The following is an 18,122-nucleotide window of genomic DNA, read 5'->3' as shown; positions in this document are numbered from 1 at the left end:
AATAAATGAGCCCTCAATAAGTGAAGTAGGCCAAGTGACAAAATGGTGAAACTTTCTTATTGAAGGTTTTAGTTTACTAAACTTTTTACATATGAAGAGTGCGACACTTCGTACTCTTGAGGCACGGCCTCAAGGGTTCCATCGTCGTGGCCGGCCTCACCCTGCAGCGGTGCTACAAAAGCGATCTACATGCTGCAAGTCTGGCATGGCGGGGGGCGCAAGAGTTGGCGATGGAGCGAGGGAAGTGGCGCGAACTTATGCTTGCCCTATGCCCCAGTGCTGGGTGGTGACAGGGCGAAAGAAGAAGAAGAAGAAGACATACATATTTTATTATTTATTTTTGAATACCTTAAGGGGGGACATGCTCGGCGTAGGTCAAAATGGAGCTTTTATTGCATTTTCAAACCATGATCCTGGACATTCCTTAAACGTTGTAGATAATTTATTTATGTAATTTTGAAGCCTTATTATCCTTTATATTTATTTTAAACATTTGATGACTGCATAAAGTATTTTTATTACATAAAATAGTATTCTTTTAAACCTCTCGCTCTAATGTTTTGGAATATAGTCATATTTCGGTACATGAATGTGAAGTGGTGTTAAGATTTTTTACATTTATTAATTTTTAAACGCATTTATAAAACCATTTGTATAATTTATGACGAGATAATTTTAGTAAAATATTCACGATAAAAAATTATATTGATAATCTCTGTGATCCCAAATTTGACAAGAATTAGGCATTTTATTATTCAAAAAATCGGCAAGATTAACACATTTGAAGATAATTCTAAAGATACTTATTATAAGCTATGTCTTTGACCATGCCAGTGTGATAAACATCCTACGAATAATGATTGCTTTATAATAATTATTGACCTAAGAATAAGGTAGTGTTTTTTTGAAATACGCCATTTATTTTGTCATTCCCCAGTGGTTAAGCTACAACATACGGCCGTATTCATAAATTGACAAACTATAATTAAAGTAGGGAGTACAATTATGTTAACGCGCGTGCTTGAACATGTACCTAACCGAATTTTTAATATTTTTTTTTAAACGGTACATGTTCAAACACGTGCGTCAATATCATTTTATTCCCTACTTCAATTATAGTTTTTCAACTTATAGCTACGGCCGTATGTTGTAGCTTAACCACTGAGGAATGACAAAAGAAATGGCGTATTTCAAAAAAACACTACCTTATTCTTAGGTCAATAATTATAATAAAGCAATCATTATTCGTAGGATGTTTATCACAATTGAGTGGTCAAAGACATAGTTTATAATAAGTATCTTTAGAATCATCTTCAAATGTGTTAATCTTGCCGGTTTTTTGAATAATAAAATGCCTAATTCTTGTCATATTTAGGATCACAGAGATTATCAATATATTTTTTTATCGTAAATATTTTACTAACATTATCTCGTCATAAATTATACTAATGGTTTTATAAATGCGATTAAAAATTAATAAAAATGTAAAAAATCTTAACACCACTGCACATTCATGTACTGAAATATGACTATATTCTAAAACATCAGAGCGAGAGGTTTAAAAGAATACTATTTTATGTAACAAAAATACTTTATGTACTCATCAAATGTTTAAAATAAATATAAAGGATAATAAGGCTTCAAAATTATATAAATAGATTATCTACAACGTTTAAGGAATGTCCAGGATCATGGTTTGAAAATACAATAAAAACTCAATTTTGACCTACGCTGAGCATTTTTAAATTAACATACACACAATCTGTTGAGAATTAGAGCATTTTTACGAAACTTTCTCTCAAAAAGTGTGTACAATAATGACAATAATTGAATGTAGTTATGCAGAATGTAGCCAGTCCACAATAATGTCGAGCTGAGATAATTGCACTTTAGCAACAACACGATATTAAAAATGTAAAATTGCAAATAAATCACATATAAATAATCTGTCAGTATTTTGATGATTACGCCATTGTATTTATTTATTAATAAATTGGAATTTATCGATGACAATTCTAAACACAATATTATTATATATAATAGGCATATTTTCGAGCTAAATCCGTAATAAGTTCCGTAATTATATTATGAATTTTGATCGTGTAGCCGGTAGCGAATAATTGGCGTTGTATTTTCCGATATTTTTATACCGCATGCCATATAATAATAATATGTATGTTTCTATGACATTTCTCAGTGACATATTGATATTTAAAAGAAATGCATTTCAGTGCCAAAGTCGGAAAGTGATATTTCTATAATGTATTTTCTCCAACAATTTATGATGACTACGATCATTATATTTTCATTCTGGTCCTGATCCAGAAGCTCACATAAATTAGAATATTAGCAAAATAATTGAGAGTTCCCTTTTGATACAAATTAGTGTTTTTTTTATTAAAAACAAAATAACGCGTACCTAGTCCAATTCTCCTACATGAATTCACAAGAATAGGCGAAACTGACCGAAACTGTACGCAAACGACAAAAAGGAGCTGCTTTCGGGTAACATAAAAATAATGGGAAGTAGGTGCGTTACCTTCTTGGTTTGGTTTGCTTATAAGAAAGTACGATTGTCAAGTGTAGAGAAATATGGGATAAACTTGAACACGTGTTAAAGAATATGTATGTCTGTATCATAATATGGACTTACGTTTGTCATATAAACGTAACGCACATTACAATTGGTTATATTTGAGGACATTCGGAGGGATTTGCATTTCTTGCATTTAATAGATTGCCTCTCATTGAGTCATATCGTCGCTAATTTTCTAAAAACACGAATCTCAATTTTTGTTAGTTTTGAGTTGTTTGATGTAATGAATTCAGAATTTGAATACGCACGTATTCCACTAACACGTATCTCAAAACATACTTTATAACATAAGCAATGCAAAAAAATCGTATTACAATAAAATAAGTTTATATTTATTATAAACTCGTATCTTGAGTTACGTGTTTGTAAGTATGCAGAATACTGAACTTCGACAGATGATTATACTGAAGTTCTTTCTCGTAAGTCAAGATACGTGTTTACTGCAGTTATATTGTGGAATGATTCACAGTAAACTTGCAACGCATTCTCATATCTTCGACAATATGACTGATCGGTCGAAAGTGTAGTGCGATAGATTGAAGAAACATAACATTTTTTTCATGAAAATATATGTAACTATACTACTTAAATGGATATTTCATATGAGAAAATTATTTTTGAATTTTAAACTGAGAAAATAAAGTTGTTATTTGTCTCTCCTGAAAAAATTGTGTTTTTTGAGATACGTGTTTGTAGAAAATTAGCGACGATATGCAAAAACTGCCGCCAAATTCTTAGACCAATAAATTGTAAGTACAGACAATTCATATGAAATTATTATTTTTAATTTCCTACCATGTTTGCTAATATTATCCATCTTTTGCCACATTTAAAATGAATTTCATCAAAATCAAATGAATACCAGAAGTGAATGACCAAGTTGATAAAAAAATATAATTTTAAAACACTCAGTTATTCTACATTTTAAATCTTATTTAATATCATTCTCTAACTTCATATTAACTTAAAAATAACAATAATGGATGAAATAAAGTATTCCTAAATACAAAATATACGAGCTATGTAAACCCGCTGCTCATATTGTTTTTAAAACGTATTATATCGTTATTTTTTTCAGATTATTCTTTGCTTTGTAATTGTATTATTGTAAATCCCCGGTATTATAGATGGCTGCTCTATTAAATCTAAAATGTAAACATAAATTTATATACAATATTGGTATATACCTACTACAGCTGATGATGATACATACTATCGTATGGAAAATAATTCATTTTTAAGTTGTAGACTTCTTGTATTTATCATGTGATGAAAACAATAAAATCGTCTTCAAGTTTTTGTCATTGGTAGGGAACCTTTTTTGATACCTACGGCAGGTGAATTTTAAACAGCAAATCTTTCACGGTGATAAAGTTACGCTATTTCATAATGTATAATATAAATCAGTCGTTTAATAAATAAGGACAAATATCACCAGTTAGTTCAAGTAAACAACCACGTTCTCTATACTTAATTGATTTTTATGCAATAATATGCACCTATATTTTGTACTGTGATTGAATTGAAAATGTCCATTAGGATAAAATCGGTTGAATATCAAAATTATGAAATAAATGTGGAAAAAAACGAAGAAATATAGAACATTCATATAAAGTGTTTTAATGAAATATGTACCTAGGTACCAGTTGTTATATGTCATGAATAGTTCTTCACACTTTATATGTAAGTATTTAAATCAAATACATATAATTATAAATATATGATTAAATGGGACGGGCGGCGACTTTTTTAAATAATTAACGTTATAGAACTACAAACTTACCTGTAGAATTGCCAAGAATGGAACTACGAACTACCATAGGACGCCATTATGAAAATTCATTCGAATGTCAGATTTTGTCCAGTTACGACTCTTGATTGGGTAGTTTTCGACAGTGGCCCCCCCGTCCCATTCTTGAGATAAGTTTGTAGGTCTGTAACCTGCATTTTATCTACTCAAGGTCTTATAACTAATTTAATCACGGTGAATAGTATAGTGTGTGGCATTGAGGATTAGTAGCTCTGGAATATTCTAAATCTAAATATACTAACGTATGTAATAAGTGAAAATCTGAAGCAATATTACATTGCAAAACCTTTAGAAGAATGCAATTACGGCTTACGCAATAGGTACATAATATAATATAATTTGATGTGATATGAAATGATATGATATGATAATATGATATGATATATTATGATATCGCGATAAACGCATTTTATAAAAATAGTTCACTATTGCTGAAATCTTCTATGGCCATGTAATAGCCGCAAAATCATCGAAATTGCTTTCCGGTGACTAAAAATTGATTGATGTCAAACGCACGGTATAGTATGATTTCTGTGTGTAATAATAGATTTTAAATCAGCGAATTTTATAAGCGAATTATTATTTCCGTGCTGACATAAATATTCATTGGAATGGTTTTTTTCAGAGCGTTGGAGCGGAGCTCGGAGCAGGAGCACGGAGCACTGGAGCAATGGGATTTTACCCGGAGCACCGAAAATTTGTAGTGCTCTACTGCTCCGGATGTTTTTTTTTATTATTAAATTTTCGTCCTAAAATCCAATGAAAATTATTTTGACACTGCATCACTGGAATTACTTGAAATATGGCAACACTGCCGAGTGATTAATAACCTCACTTTTTTGACAGAAGAGGCAAAAAATAAGAGACGATTTGCTGTTGGTAATTTTGTGTAATAGAATTAATAATGAAAATGACGATTATTTTAAAACTACTTTTTTTTTTTTTTTACATTTGTATAAGTACATATTATAACTTATTGTATACATAATTATAATAACTAAACTTTTTACCCGGAGCGGAGCATACCATGGAGCGGGGCCGGAGCAAGTATTAGGTCCCAGAGGGGAGCTGGAGCAGAGCAACTCAAAAAAGGGCCGCTCCAACGCTCTGGTTTTTTTCGAATGCCAGCATAGACTTTTTCAGTCATGAATTTTTAAAAATATGTGTTTATACATGCATTAACTTTTTATGGCCGCGATTATACGTACTGTCAGCAGTAAATCCATGCATGTGTAAACAGAGTATAATAGCGCCTGTACACGTGCATGGATTTACTTGCACCAATAGTATGTATTTTAAACTATTGCGATAATAACTGTTTACACGAAAAAGTGCTGACTGGTTCGCCAATCTCATTATTCAAGAGTAAGCTAGACGCGATGTCATCATTTTATGATATTATTTGACAGGTCGTGAAAATCGGCTTACCTCAAAATGAGTCTGCGCGGTATAGTTCGTTTTTTTACCACAGGTTTGCTACTATCGTTATATTGCGCAGGCGCAGATATTGCACGGTCCAATAAATTGTCACGTGAAAATTCTGAAGTTTCTCATTTTTTTTGATACATGCATGTAATCTTGCAAGTGGCACGATAATACGTGTTTATACGTACATTTTTTGTTATGGCCGCTATAATACGTACTGTTAGCAGTAAATCCGTGCACGTGTAAAATTGCGATTGAAATTAAACGTGTGGAAAAAACGCTACAGATCCACGTCGACGCCATGCCCCGTTGAGGGTCACAACTGGAAAGGACGAAAATGCGAGGGACTTGCGCGATTATATACCCAATTTAAAATACACACACGATAATGCAATAACTGATGTATTATTGATGAACCAAAAACAACATAATGTTATGAATAGTTAAATATTATCACGAAATAGTAGACATAAAAAACTAGACGATTATTGGTTTTTTTATTTGATATTTTGACGCAAACGTTTGGTAATTTTGTTATCGAAACCTGTATTGGATGAACAACGAAATACATATTATATAAAAATACTTAAACTTTACATAAACATATCTATATTTTGATAAAATCATATTTTGTTTATTAATAAGCTGTTTGTTATGAAAATAACTGTCCCCGAGTTGAAAACGTCCGAGAAGAATACATAATATTATGTCCCGGCCCGGTATATCAATGAAATAGTTGACCAATCTTATGCTGATAGTATAATGATTGATATATTATGGTTAACTTGAGACAACTCTGTTTTAAACCTTAAAAAGAAAATGTTGAAAATGAGTCTATTAAAGTCTACTAAATAAAAAAAGATTTATATGTTTAAATTATTTTTAATTATTTATTTAATTTTAAAGTTTAGTTTTTAATTGAGACTGATTTATACAATTAAGGGGTGGTTATTTTACCCTCTATAATGAGCATACATAGACAATGATTTTTTTTTATATTTAAAGACCCAAAGAAATTGAAAGGAAGCACTTGAAATTTGAAATATCGAATAAAATGACGTCGAGCGTCGCGCTCCGAATGAAGGGAATCAAAATAATCGACGCTCCACGGAAAAGAGGCTCGAGCGGCCGCTGCGACGCGTTCTACGCCTGCGCATTTCCGCTCGCTTTTCCCCCTCGGGGGGTATCTCCCCCGCGCGCTTTCCGCATCCCGGGCCTCAGTGCGTGCTCGCAACTCGTCAAGCGAGTTTGCTCTCGCTCGCTTTCCAAACGGCACCTAACCTCAAACACTATCCCACAGGAATCATTCGAAGAGATTCTAAATAGAATAATATGCAATCGGGCGATAATTAATTCGAAAAAGGAACGCTAATGTGACGCCGTTAGTGGCGCCATCGCGCGGTGTCGCTGTGAAAACCGTGTAAAACCGGTCTTTGTTAACACTATTGACGGTTGTAATATAGACAGTGTCTTTCCTCAGAACTGTGTGAGGAAAACGTGAGCGATTTTGTGTGTAATAATGATGAATTTCAAATGAAAATTATCGTACTCGATCTGGTATGTTAGAAGTGCATTGTCTCTTACATAATTTAATACGTTCGGATTAGATCTTTGATCGTGTTTTTTACGCGGTCAACTTTCCCGCGCTTTTAGCAATAATAATAATTAAGTGCCTATAGAGTATCCCCACTATGGCTAAAATTGAATTTGAATATCGAAATGACATCTTACTATATAGATAAAGATGTTAAACAAATACATTCGATGATAGATTGTTAATGTTAGGGCTATTGAGACAGGTTTATTACATTTATTATTAATTACTCATCGAGATTAATTATTGTCTACGTTTTTTGTTGATTACAGAATAGCCGGTTATAAATCTTATTATCGAGTACACACGAGAAAAACTAGATTACTAGAAAAAAATAGTAAATAATAAATTGTACATTGTTAATATTAATAGATTTTAGAGAGGTACATAACATCATTGGATTATTTCCATAAAATAAAATTAATTCAATATTTTACCAATTTACCTCAGTGAAACTGTAGTGAATAGATATGAATTCGATGAGTATAATATCGACTTCTATAATGTGAGTATAATTATTTTATGTTGGTATATGTATTTGTCACTATATACCTATTTAGACTTAACTAATGGATGTTGTATGTGAAGAATAGAAGGGCACCCAGCTTGCTCATAGACATCTGAGCTGGCTTATACAAATTTCATTCTTTCGTAAACATGACAGGTGTGGATGAAAAATGAGGTCCACATACATTGCAATAGGGGTCATTATTACCAATCTGTGTGCGGTCTTTAAAATATTGTTATCCTATTCCGTTAAATTGGATTCACACATACGCTTAAATGTAATTGTATGTAGTTTAATAATTAAGTCTAATTACATTCTACATTAGTCTGCTTATTGCAGATGATATATCCTGATTTTATATAATATAAATAATAATAGTTTATTGTATAAAAGAAAATTCTTTTATGCTTGTATCACTAATGTGAGATAGGTTTTTTTTAAATTCTCAGCACGCCCGGGAAAATAAACCTTACATGTACAGTAAATGATTAATTGAATGATCATTAGCCTAAGTAACACTTTTTTCCAGTTTAAATTTTATAATAAGTATCTAAAAGTTGAAATCTACGTGATAGACGATTTTTACTCAACACTCAACAAAAACTCAACACTTTTGTTGAGTTTATTTTTTTAGAACTAATACGGGATGTGTGTAGATTCAAATTTGGAACTAATAAAATCGAAATGTGTTTTAAGTTTTAAGATTCTTTTTTTAAATTTACATATACCTACATGGTGCATAAAATGACAACTATTATACATGCATTATGGTTATATCGCGGAGAAAACAGTACTAACTATTTATCTTTGCACGCGAAAACATATAATATAATATAAAATAAATACATCTGGGTAAAGATAGCGTGCAGGTAAAAGATGTAAGAAAGAAATGAAACGATGATCATTTATTATGAGTGAATGAATTCAAAAGGAAAATGAAACTCTTTCATATTATACCTACTATATTTTTTGTTATAAAAACACCGTAAAATGTACGTAATGTATTCAGCATTTTCCCTTATAAACCTTTATATAATAAATGTATACCTGCTTAAAAAGTTTTTTTTTATATTAAAACAAAGCTTTGTATAATTATTTCATTAAGGTACATAACTCAGATAACAAAGGAATAACATAAAATGTTTTTAAAATAATATAATTTTTCCGATTTCTGACGTGTTTTGTTGTCATTAAACAATGCCACTATCGAATTATTAATTTTGGTCTAAGTTTTCTAATAATAATATACACTCGGAATTCTAGTCTACTATAAATACCAATATCTTATCTGTTTGTATTTAATATTTAAACTCAAAACGTTTAATATAGATTTTTTGTTAATTACCAATTCAGGATTTTCATATGAAAATAATCAACTACCTACCTATTGTCTGTGATTTTTCAGAATGTAAGCTATTGCCTGTAGTAATTTTTGAGGTATTGTATTTGTTTATTTTCTTTAATAGCTACTTATTTAAAAAGTTGGCTCCATAATCCATTTTCAATCTTGGCCACCTTACTAAGAGGCTTCTGAACCAATTGTTGTATTTAAGAGAAAATGGATATTAGCCACTTGCTTAATCTATTAGATATATGCTCTGTATACAAACACACGTTGAAAAAATAATATCTGCGTGTGCACAGACCGGAAAATCAAACCCGCGACAGACGACATTATAAGCCGATACCATAACCATCGCGGACATTTTCGTTATTTCATAAACATATAATAATCTTAATATTAATTATCTGAATGGGGTATAAGGTATAGCGACAATAAAATTGACATCATTATATTATATAATATTACGTTATGTAGTAAGTATAATTTTATAAATATATATTAGTATTGTGAAGCAGGATTGGGACATTTTAAGTTTTACCGCATGACGTTGGCTCGGAGGGGCGGGGGGGGGGGGGGGGGAGCAGTTCGTACAACTGCGGGCATATTATTATAAAATTAATAACATCACAGATATTCACACGTGACAGTAAATAACAGACCAATGCAATAAGAAACATAATAGTATAATCACAACTTTCCACAAAAAAAAATATTCAATTGATTCATATTATTGACTAGATTTTTTTGTTATGTTATCAGCAAATGAGAAATGAGACATTCCGAGATTTTAATAATACCAGCAATCATTAGTTTGTTATATTTAAAAATCACACACTATTAAGGTTCGTAATGATTAGGTATGATTTAACACAATGCAGCTTGAAAGGTCTAGCAGAATATCCGGCAATCGTCAGTTGTTCATGCTAGTATTAATGATTGTAACTGTTTTTCTTTATTGTATGTATGTTGAATGACTGAATTATGTACAAATAAATTTCGGTTTAATCTGCTACGGATTGAACAAAAATGTCATTACAATGATAGTAAATTAATTATTAATAATAATACGTCATTATGTTACACATCAATAAAGATTATGCAACATACAAAACGTAGTAAAGTTTCAGTATAAACATAATATTATTTAAGTAGTTACGGATATAAAAAAAAAAAAAAATAAGAAAAAGTCTCGACTTTCAATCGAACAGGCTTATCAATATTGCGATCATTTTTTTGTAATTCACCGAGAATTTCATATAAAGAAACTCTTGAAACGGGAATTTTTCCTGTCACAAAAAATTCGAGACTTCTTAGAGCTTTTGGAAAAAAATATGTTTGAGAGTTTTTTTAGGTTTTGTGAAAAAATAGCTTTTTACATCCTGTAAGTCACTTTTTTTACAAGACTTAAGGCTTATCGCTACTACAGTAAAAATGAAGAACTTTGCTTTTCAATAGCAGTTTCCGCCTACAGTTTTATATATATAAATACGGTCGTACAGTTTGAGTATCAGTTATTTTAATCTTACTCAGGGAATAGGTATATCTAATAAAATACACCAAAATATTTTACAACGTTTTTATTAGCTCGTATTCTTATTTGTCCGGTGGTTGTTTCTCCAGTACAAATCTTGCAATCGATTTTTAACTAACTTCCCGACTAGCTAGACATTTGAAATGGAAAGGAAACAGAAATGGAAGACAATGGAAATCAAAATGACATTTCAGTATTCTATATTTGTTTGTTTGTTTGTTTTTTATTTACTTCATATCAAGTACAAGTTTTAGTATGAGCATAATAATTCAACAGAAAATTTAAAAACGTTGTATATAAAAAGTAATTTTTGTCTTGTAATTATTTTATTAATAATTATTAAGTTTGAATAAAGAACCAAAACAATATTTAGCAAAATAAATAGGCTGGTAAAATCACGATGTTTGTATTGGATAAGCACATTCATGATCAACATAATCGAAATGTGTTTATTATTATAATATTATTATGACTGAAATCTGAGATACCTGAGATTATTTACTTGTACCATGGCCCCCACAAGGGGGGGGGCTGACAGGGCTCTAGCCTGGGGGGGGGGGGGGTGGTCTCATGGAGGGCCCGGCGTGGTGAGTCGACCAGATAAGTGAGATAAACACACATCACAAATTTGCTCTAACAGTAAAAAAAGGCGCTATTATATTTTAATAATATTGATATTCTAAAATATGTGGTGATGCGATGCAATTTTTATTTGTGTGTCGATACTTGACAACTTCAAGTGAATTTAAGTACTAAAATACACTAAATATCTATAATTTTACCTTGAACATTATTTGCAAAACGCTACTGCAGGGTGTCATACTGCCTCCTTAGCGACAGATAAGGGGGGGGGAGGGGGCGACAAAAATCCTAGCCTGGGGGCCCGCTTCATTGTGTGGGGGCCATGGTACAATGATAACCAACGGTGATTTTCTATGACGCAAATAACGCAACTGATTCGTCAAAAATTTAAAAAGCTTTCTCTAAATTAGTGTTCCACAATCTTTTTACACCTGCGGACATCTGAATTTAGAATATGTAATTAGATAGTTTATTGATGGAAATAATAAGAAATAACAGAAGTCTCTGGAAATAAAAATACCTGTGTCTTACGGAGCTTTTATAATGAACCATGGCTGTGGGTAGTTCAGATGTACTTATTTATGATAAGAACTTTATATAAAATAAACTTACAGCAATCGGATAAAAATCTTTGTCGTGAGAAATTCGAAATTCGAAATTTTTGTATTATACAGTTAGGTACAGAGTTGGAAAACTTTGTCAAGAATATAGCGCTGTATATTATTTGGCAAGAGAATTTTGTTATAAAGAATCTAATATACTCAGTCAGACAAATAGTGATTCATAATAATATTTTCAAGCATGAAAAATGAGATAAGGCGGCTCCTTGGCGAAGCATTAAAATAATGATTGAGCGTTACAATTTATAATATTCAGATTTGACTTTCTCATTCAGGGTGACCAAAATATTGTGCCAGATAGTTTTTTGTTATTTGATATTCGAGTTCGTTACATAAACTTATGGTAAGTTGTAATTATTTTAATTGACACAAACATAAATTGATGTATTTATTTATGATTGAACTAATACAAATGTGATTCTAATAAACAAACGAGGCTATTTCCATCATAAGTGAATCTGAGTAATCACCTTTTTTCTCTTTATGGTTAAATAATTGTAACCGTGAGTTAATAATTTCCTAATTTATAATTATATTAAATTCAACAAATAAGATTTGATTATAAATTTGCTCAATAAACACAAATCTTTAATAAACAAGATATTTACATTTTAATTTTGGAGATGGACATGTTTGTTGTGTATCGTCTGGATTTGACCAGGTTTGAAATAAATACTATTGAACATTTAATATGGAGTTTTGGATTACACAACCACTAAGGACAATTAAAAAAAAATATTTGCATTATTTTCTATTGTTAAATAATTATTTTGCGAAAAAACTTTTAAACATAGAGCGGAATGCACAATCTAAGATTTCGTTCCTAAGGATAAGTCGCCGAAAAGCATGACTTAACTATAGACAATCCTGAGTATAGAGTTAAGGAATCCTTAACCATAGACTACTTTTGTTATGAACACGCCCCCTTCTGTATTACCATTTACCACTGACAGCTGCTGTCAAAATAAATTCGCATGTCTATAACACAGTCCATACACTCAAATTCATTTAACAATGTATCTCAATATGGATATTGATAGTGTTAATTCGTTTGGCATGTACTTGCAGAATATTATTTTATTTTTATACGCCAGCCCGCAGAAATACAAAATACCAGATGAAGAATGACACTTGATGCTAGTGTTACCATGTTAAAAAAAAATCTTGTGGTGCCTGTGGAATCACGTATAATGACTTATAACGGAAACATAAGAGTATTATAATTAAATATTAATATGTATTTATAGTTATTGCATTTATAAAATGCAGTTGTCATATTTTTGTCATCGTTTAATAATTATAAAATAATTTACCTAATTTACCTAACGAGAATTTTTAAATATGGTATTATTTTCAATAAAAATGATCTTAACTAAGGACAGTGTTTCTGCATAGTGTTTTCTGCTAAGGAAATTTTAGTTATGACAAATGTTTCTGCATTCCGCTCATAGAGTTTAAACCGCCGTTTAAACATAGAGCTAACTTTTTCGTAACGGGAGCCATCTTGATAAAATGCCACAGCATGGTTGGCCATTTTCAATAAGTGCTACGCCGTGTTTGGTTATGAGTAGGGAATCCAATCCCGAGCCAAAATTATTATTCCGGGATTTCGGGATTACAATTTGACAATCGCGGGATTGGCATTTTTTCCATTGTTCATATATATAATTTTTTTTTGTTTACACATAACATTGATAAAATCGGTCAAAAATAAATCTAGTATAATTTATACTATTTAAGAAATTTATTGTTAATATTGTATATCTACGTTCAATCTTGGAAATACATGCATTTACTTAATGGAGTAAATATTATTAAATATATATATATATATATATAAATAATAATGTGAATTTAATACGAGATTGCTGTTTCTGATAGTAGACTTAATGAATGGATTAGCGAGATATAAAATAGTAAAGCAAATAATCATGGGGTACTTATGGCCTTTCCGCTTCATTTTCAATTTCAATTTATTTATTTTTACATATTGTGGACATTACAAATTATAAGTTTAAGACGTTCACAACATGACATAAAAAAGAGATAGATAATATGTTATTAAACAAATATGTACATACAAAAATATTAATTATATAGGTACATGGAAATACACCGGATGAGTTAAGCAGACCCTATTTTAAAAATTTATAAAATAACGTCCACCTATACTCATCCTCACGTAGGCGGAATATATCAACACCCGAAGCAATTTCGTTGAACATAGTTATCGCCCTCCCAATTGGCATTACCAGTGGCAGGTTGGTTCTGCACCTTGGGAGAATAAACAACTGATGTTCTCTATTTCTAAGATAGTTATCAGGGACACACAGGTCAACACTGCCCAGAATGGCAGAGTTCTCATTTATACCTCGTATAAGTCGAAAAAAATACATAGCTAAATAAAGATTTCTTCTAAATTGCAAACTGCAGTATGTAAGCATGCCTAAGAGAAAGTCAGTTGGATAAAGCCACGGATAGTATCCGTACAACCTCAAATAAAGGAGTCTCAAGAATTTCTTCTGAACCCTCTCCACCATAAGGCCATACTTCAACTGATGCGGTGCCCAAACAATAGACCCACTCTCAAGTCTGCTTCGAACTAAAGAATTAAATAAAAGTTTTAATACCGTAACATCCGAAAAGACCCGGGAAGTACGCATGACGAAGCCCAACATTTTAAGCGCCTTGTTACAAATGGTAACTATATGGCTAATAAATGTCAGTTTACTCTCAAACGTAATGCCAAGATCCCTTACAGATGATATTCGTGACAGAACTCTGCCATGCATCGAGTATTGGAAAAACAACACTTTTGAGGGTCTGGTAAACGACAAAAGATTGCATTTATCAATATTGAATTCTAGTTTGTTACGCCTGCCCCAATCTAATATATTATCTATATCAAGTTGGAGCTGACGACAATCGTCCAAGGTGACAACTTCCAAAAAGAGTTTCAAGTCATCAGCGAACAACAAAAACATAGCATTTTTTATTACCAATGCTATGTCATTTATAAAAATCGTGAACAGCAACGGCCCTAAGTTTGAGCCCTGAGGGACACCAGAAAATGTGTTAAAGGTCTGTGACTGATAAAGGCCGTACGATACGTATTGTTGACGGTTCCTAAAATAACTCCCGAATAGCTTCAAAAATCGATCAGACAATCCAATAAGTTGGAGTTTTTCCATCAGGACATCATGATCGACTTTGTCAAATGCTTTCGAGAAGTCATTGTAAGAACAGTCAACCTGGTGACCTCTATCCAGGGCCGATGACACATAATTGGTAAATACCATCAGGTTAGTTTCCGTTGATCGGCCTGCTCTAAATCCATGCTGTTCATTTATTATAAATGACTCAATTTTTGGAGAAATCATGTTGTGCATGATCATCTCAAGAACTTTTGCTGGTGCAGAGAGAACAGCTACCGGCCTGTAATTTTCCACTGATGACTCTGTACCACTCTTATGGATTGGAGTAACCTTCGACATCTTCCACGTTTCCGGAAAGATACCTGTCTCCATTGTAAGATTATAAATATATGCAAGTGGGCCTTTGACAAAATCAACACTACCCTTTAAAAAAAAATGTAGGGACGTTATCAGGTCCCAAAGAGTGAGTATTTTTTAGTTTTTTAATAAATTTTAACACATCACTCTCATCAACTGGAAAAATATCAATGGACTGGGCACCGCATGATGGCTGTCTTGACGCAGAGGCAACATCCAAATAAGGAATACTACTTGCGTAGACAGACCTGAAGTGACCAGCAAATGCTTCTGCCACTCCATGTCCGGTCACCTTTTCGCCTTTCCAACTCATCGAATCGGCATATCCGCCATCCCTTCTTAATGATTTAATATAATCCCAAAACGATTTGGGATTTTCACGAATGCAATCTTCTACCGATTCCATATATGTTCGATAGGCCATTCGAACAGCTTGCCTCACTCTCAAGCGATAAAGGCTAAACATTTCATAGTCGCGTTGACCATGCTCAGCCTTCCAAGCTTTGTGATAGCAATGCTTGATCTGAATGTCCCCAATAATCTCTCGAGAAAACCACCTCGGGTATCGCCTTCCACCACGACATGGCGACTTCCTTGAAAAACATTCATCAAACACATTATATACAGTATTATAAAAGAATTGTACCGCCTCATTTACATCACAAATCCCGAGCAACTCACTCCAATCTACTTCACTCATTAATGAGTAAAGTAGCTAAAAGTTTCCACCTTCAAACTTCCATCCCCTGCACCGATCGGTTTCATGTGAGGGTATGTCAGTTCGCAGCGGGCGAATCGACCGAAACCTGAGCACAAAAACCAAAGTAGGATGATAGTCATCCTCCCGTACAAGAGGGGACATGCATCGGGAAACTGACAAATTGATGTTGCTGAATACCCTATCCAGAAGCCCATTACTAGAGTTAGAAATATCATTGTACTGAAAAAATCCAAAAACAGCGCACATAAATTCCAGGTCACTATTGACCCTTTCACCGTTGCGCGCTGAGGTTAAATTAAAGTCTCCCAACACAATAATACTTCTGTCTCCAATCAAGTTGACACTAGATAGCATATTCTCAACAAAATTCTCATAAATCTAATTAGTCAGCCAAATATGAAACTGCTGTAAAACGTATGAGGTCATGGTGGAATTACTTTGTTAAAAGTGCGAAGCATTGTTTTTTTCCAATCTTTCTCATTTTTAATAATTTATGTGAAAAAATAAAATAAATCGGCAACTTACACATGGGTATAAATCAAATTTCATTCAAACTCAGTTTATTTATAATGTAGTTATTTTTTATTAAAAGTATTTTTCTGTTATATTTTCGCTTTTATTTTATGCTATTTATTCGCTTTTATTTCATAAAAATTGATAAAAAAATCAATCCCGAAATCCCGGGAGTATGTTTATCAATCCCGGGATTCATAGGTATAGAAAATAGCTCAGGATCCCAGGATTGGAATCCCTAGTTTAGAGGAATGTGATCATTTTTGATATGAAAAATCAATGGATATGACTAAGTTTGAAAAAATCACATCCTTTATTTGAATATTTGTAGCAGAAACTGGGGAGATAGCCATGCTTGAACTGAATATTATTATGTAAAATAACATACTTAATAATACCAACCAAAAATCTCTAAAAATTCAAGGACTGGAGATGGCCACGTTTGTTTTATAACGCCAAGAATTTGAGTAGATCGATTTCAAAGTTAAACATGCGATTATGAATTGAGTATCACTGTTTTCAACATTCTGTAAATGAAGAATCGTTCTTAAATCATCATTAACTACAATTTCACGAAAAAGTATTGATATTTCTTTATGTTTACTAATGTCTTCTTTTATTTTTAAGAAGGACAAGTGAAACCAAAACTTTAAAATGATATACAGTTGCTATGAAAACAATCACCTCATTTTATCCACAGTATGCGTTATATTATGATAAACTCCGATGGAAGAAATATTTATATATTTCCATACAAAGCAGTTACATATTTGAATCCTGTTTTACAAATAAATATGTATTTATTATTATTTTATGACGTCATGTCCGATCCTAATGAGATCATTATATGGGCCTCCACAGAGTGGAACAGATTTTAGTTGTTTTTACGAGAAATGTATGTTAGCCACTTACTCAACCTAGTAAGTCCATACTCTGACTCCAGATACAAATTGAAAAACTATATGTGTATTTTCCAGACTTAGAATTCTAGCCTGGGACCCACGACATTATAAGCCGACGAGTGAGCCGCTCGACCATAGTGGGTGATAATTAAAATAGAAGATCGGACCAGAACCGGTTTGGTTTGCGACATTGCAAACTAATCATCAGTTTACAATATCCATTTAGGCGAACAAATCCCATCATAATCATTATTGAATTATGTGGTTTAATTACTATAATAATATTGTCTATTATTTTAATTGATATTGAAAAAAAAAAGTTAAAATAATAAGGGTTCCCTTTTCATATTTTTATATAAATAATCGGGCTGCTGGTTAGATAAGGCATTGTATAATATATTAGTGGCGAAGGGTGGAGGTAGGCCATTAAGATCCGACATGAATAATTCACATAAAACTACAT

At 32.1% G+C, this 18,122-nt stretch overlaps 1 protein-coding gene across 2 annotated transcripts in view; it reads left to right on the top strand.

Annotated features, from left to right (window-relative positions):
- The first annotated feature begins 7,050 nt into the window (after positions 1 to 7,050).
- Positions 7,051 to 18,122, top strand: part of Ac3 (Adenylate cyclase 3) — a 402,870-nt gene continuing 391,798 nt past the window's right edge. The window contains exon 1 of one of the 2 annotated variants that reach the window (XM_085955369.1): positions 7,051 to 7,328. The gene's annotated coding sequence lies outside the window, so the exon portion shown is untranslated. Of the gene's footprint in view, positions 7,389 to 18,122 lie in introns of both variants that reach the window. The other variant, XM_085955370.1, reaches the window with a different exon arrangement.

This window comes from Rhyacophila brunnea, unplaced genomic scaffold (genome assembly GCF_057557595.1).
Source record: "Rhyacophila brunnea isolate RB1 unplaced genomic scaffold, BYU_Rbru_1.0 scaffold_5, whole genome shotgun sequence".
NCBI classification, from domain to species: domain Eukaryota; kingdom Metazoa; phylum Arthropoda; class Insecta; order Trichoptera; family Rhyacophilidae; genus Rhyacophila; species Rhyacophila brunnea.
The sequence above is the reverse complement of the archived record's forward strand: the minus strand, read 5'-3'. Positions and strand labels throughout refer to the sequence as shown.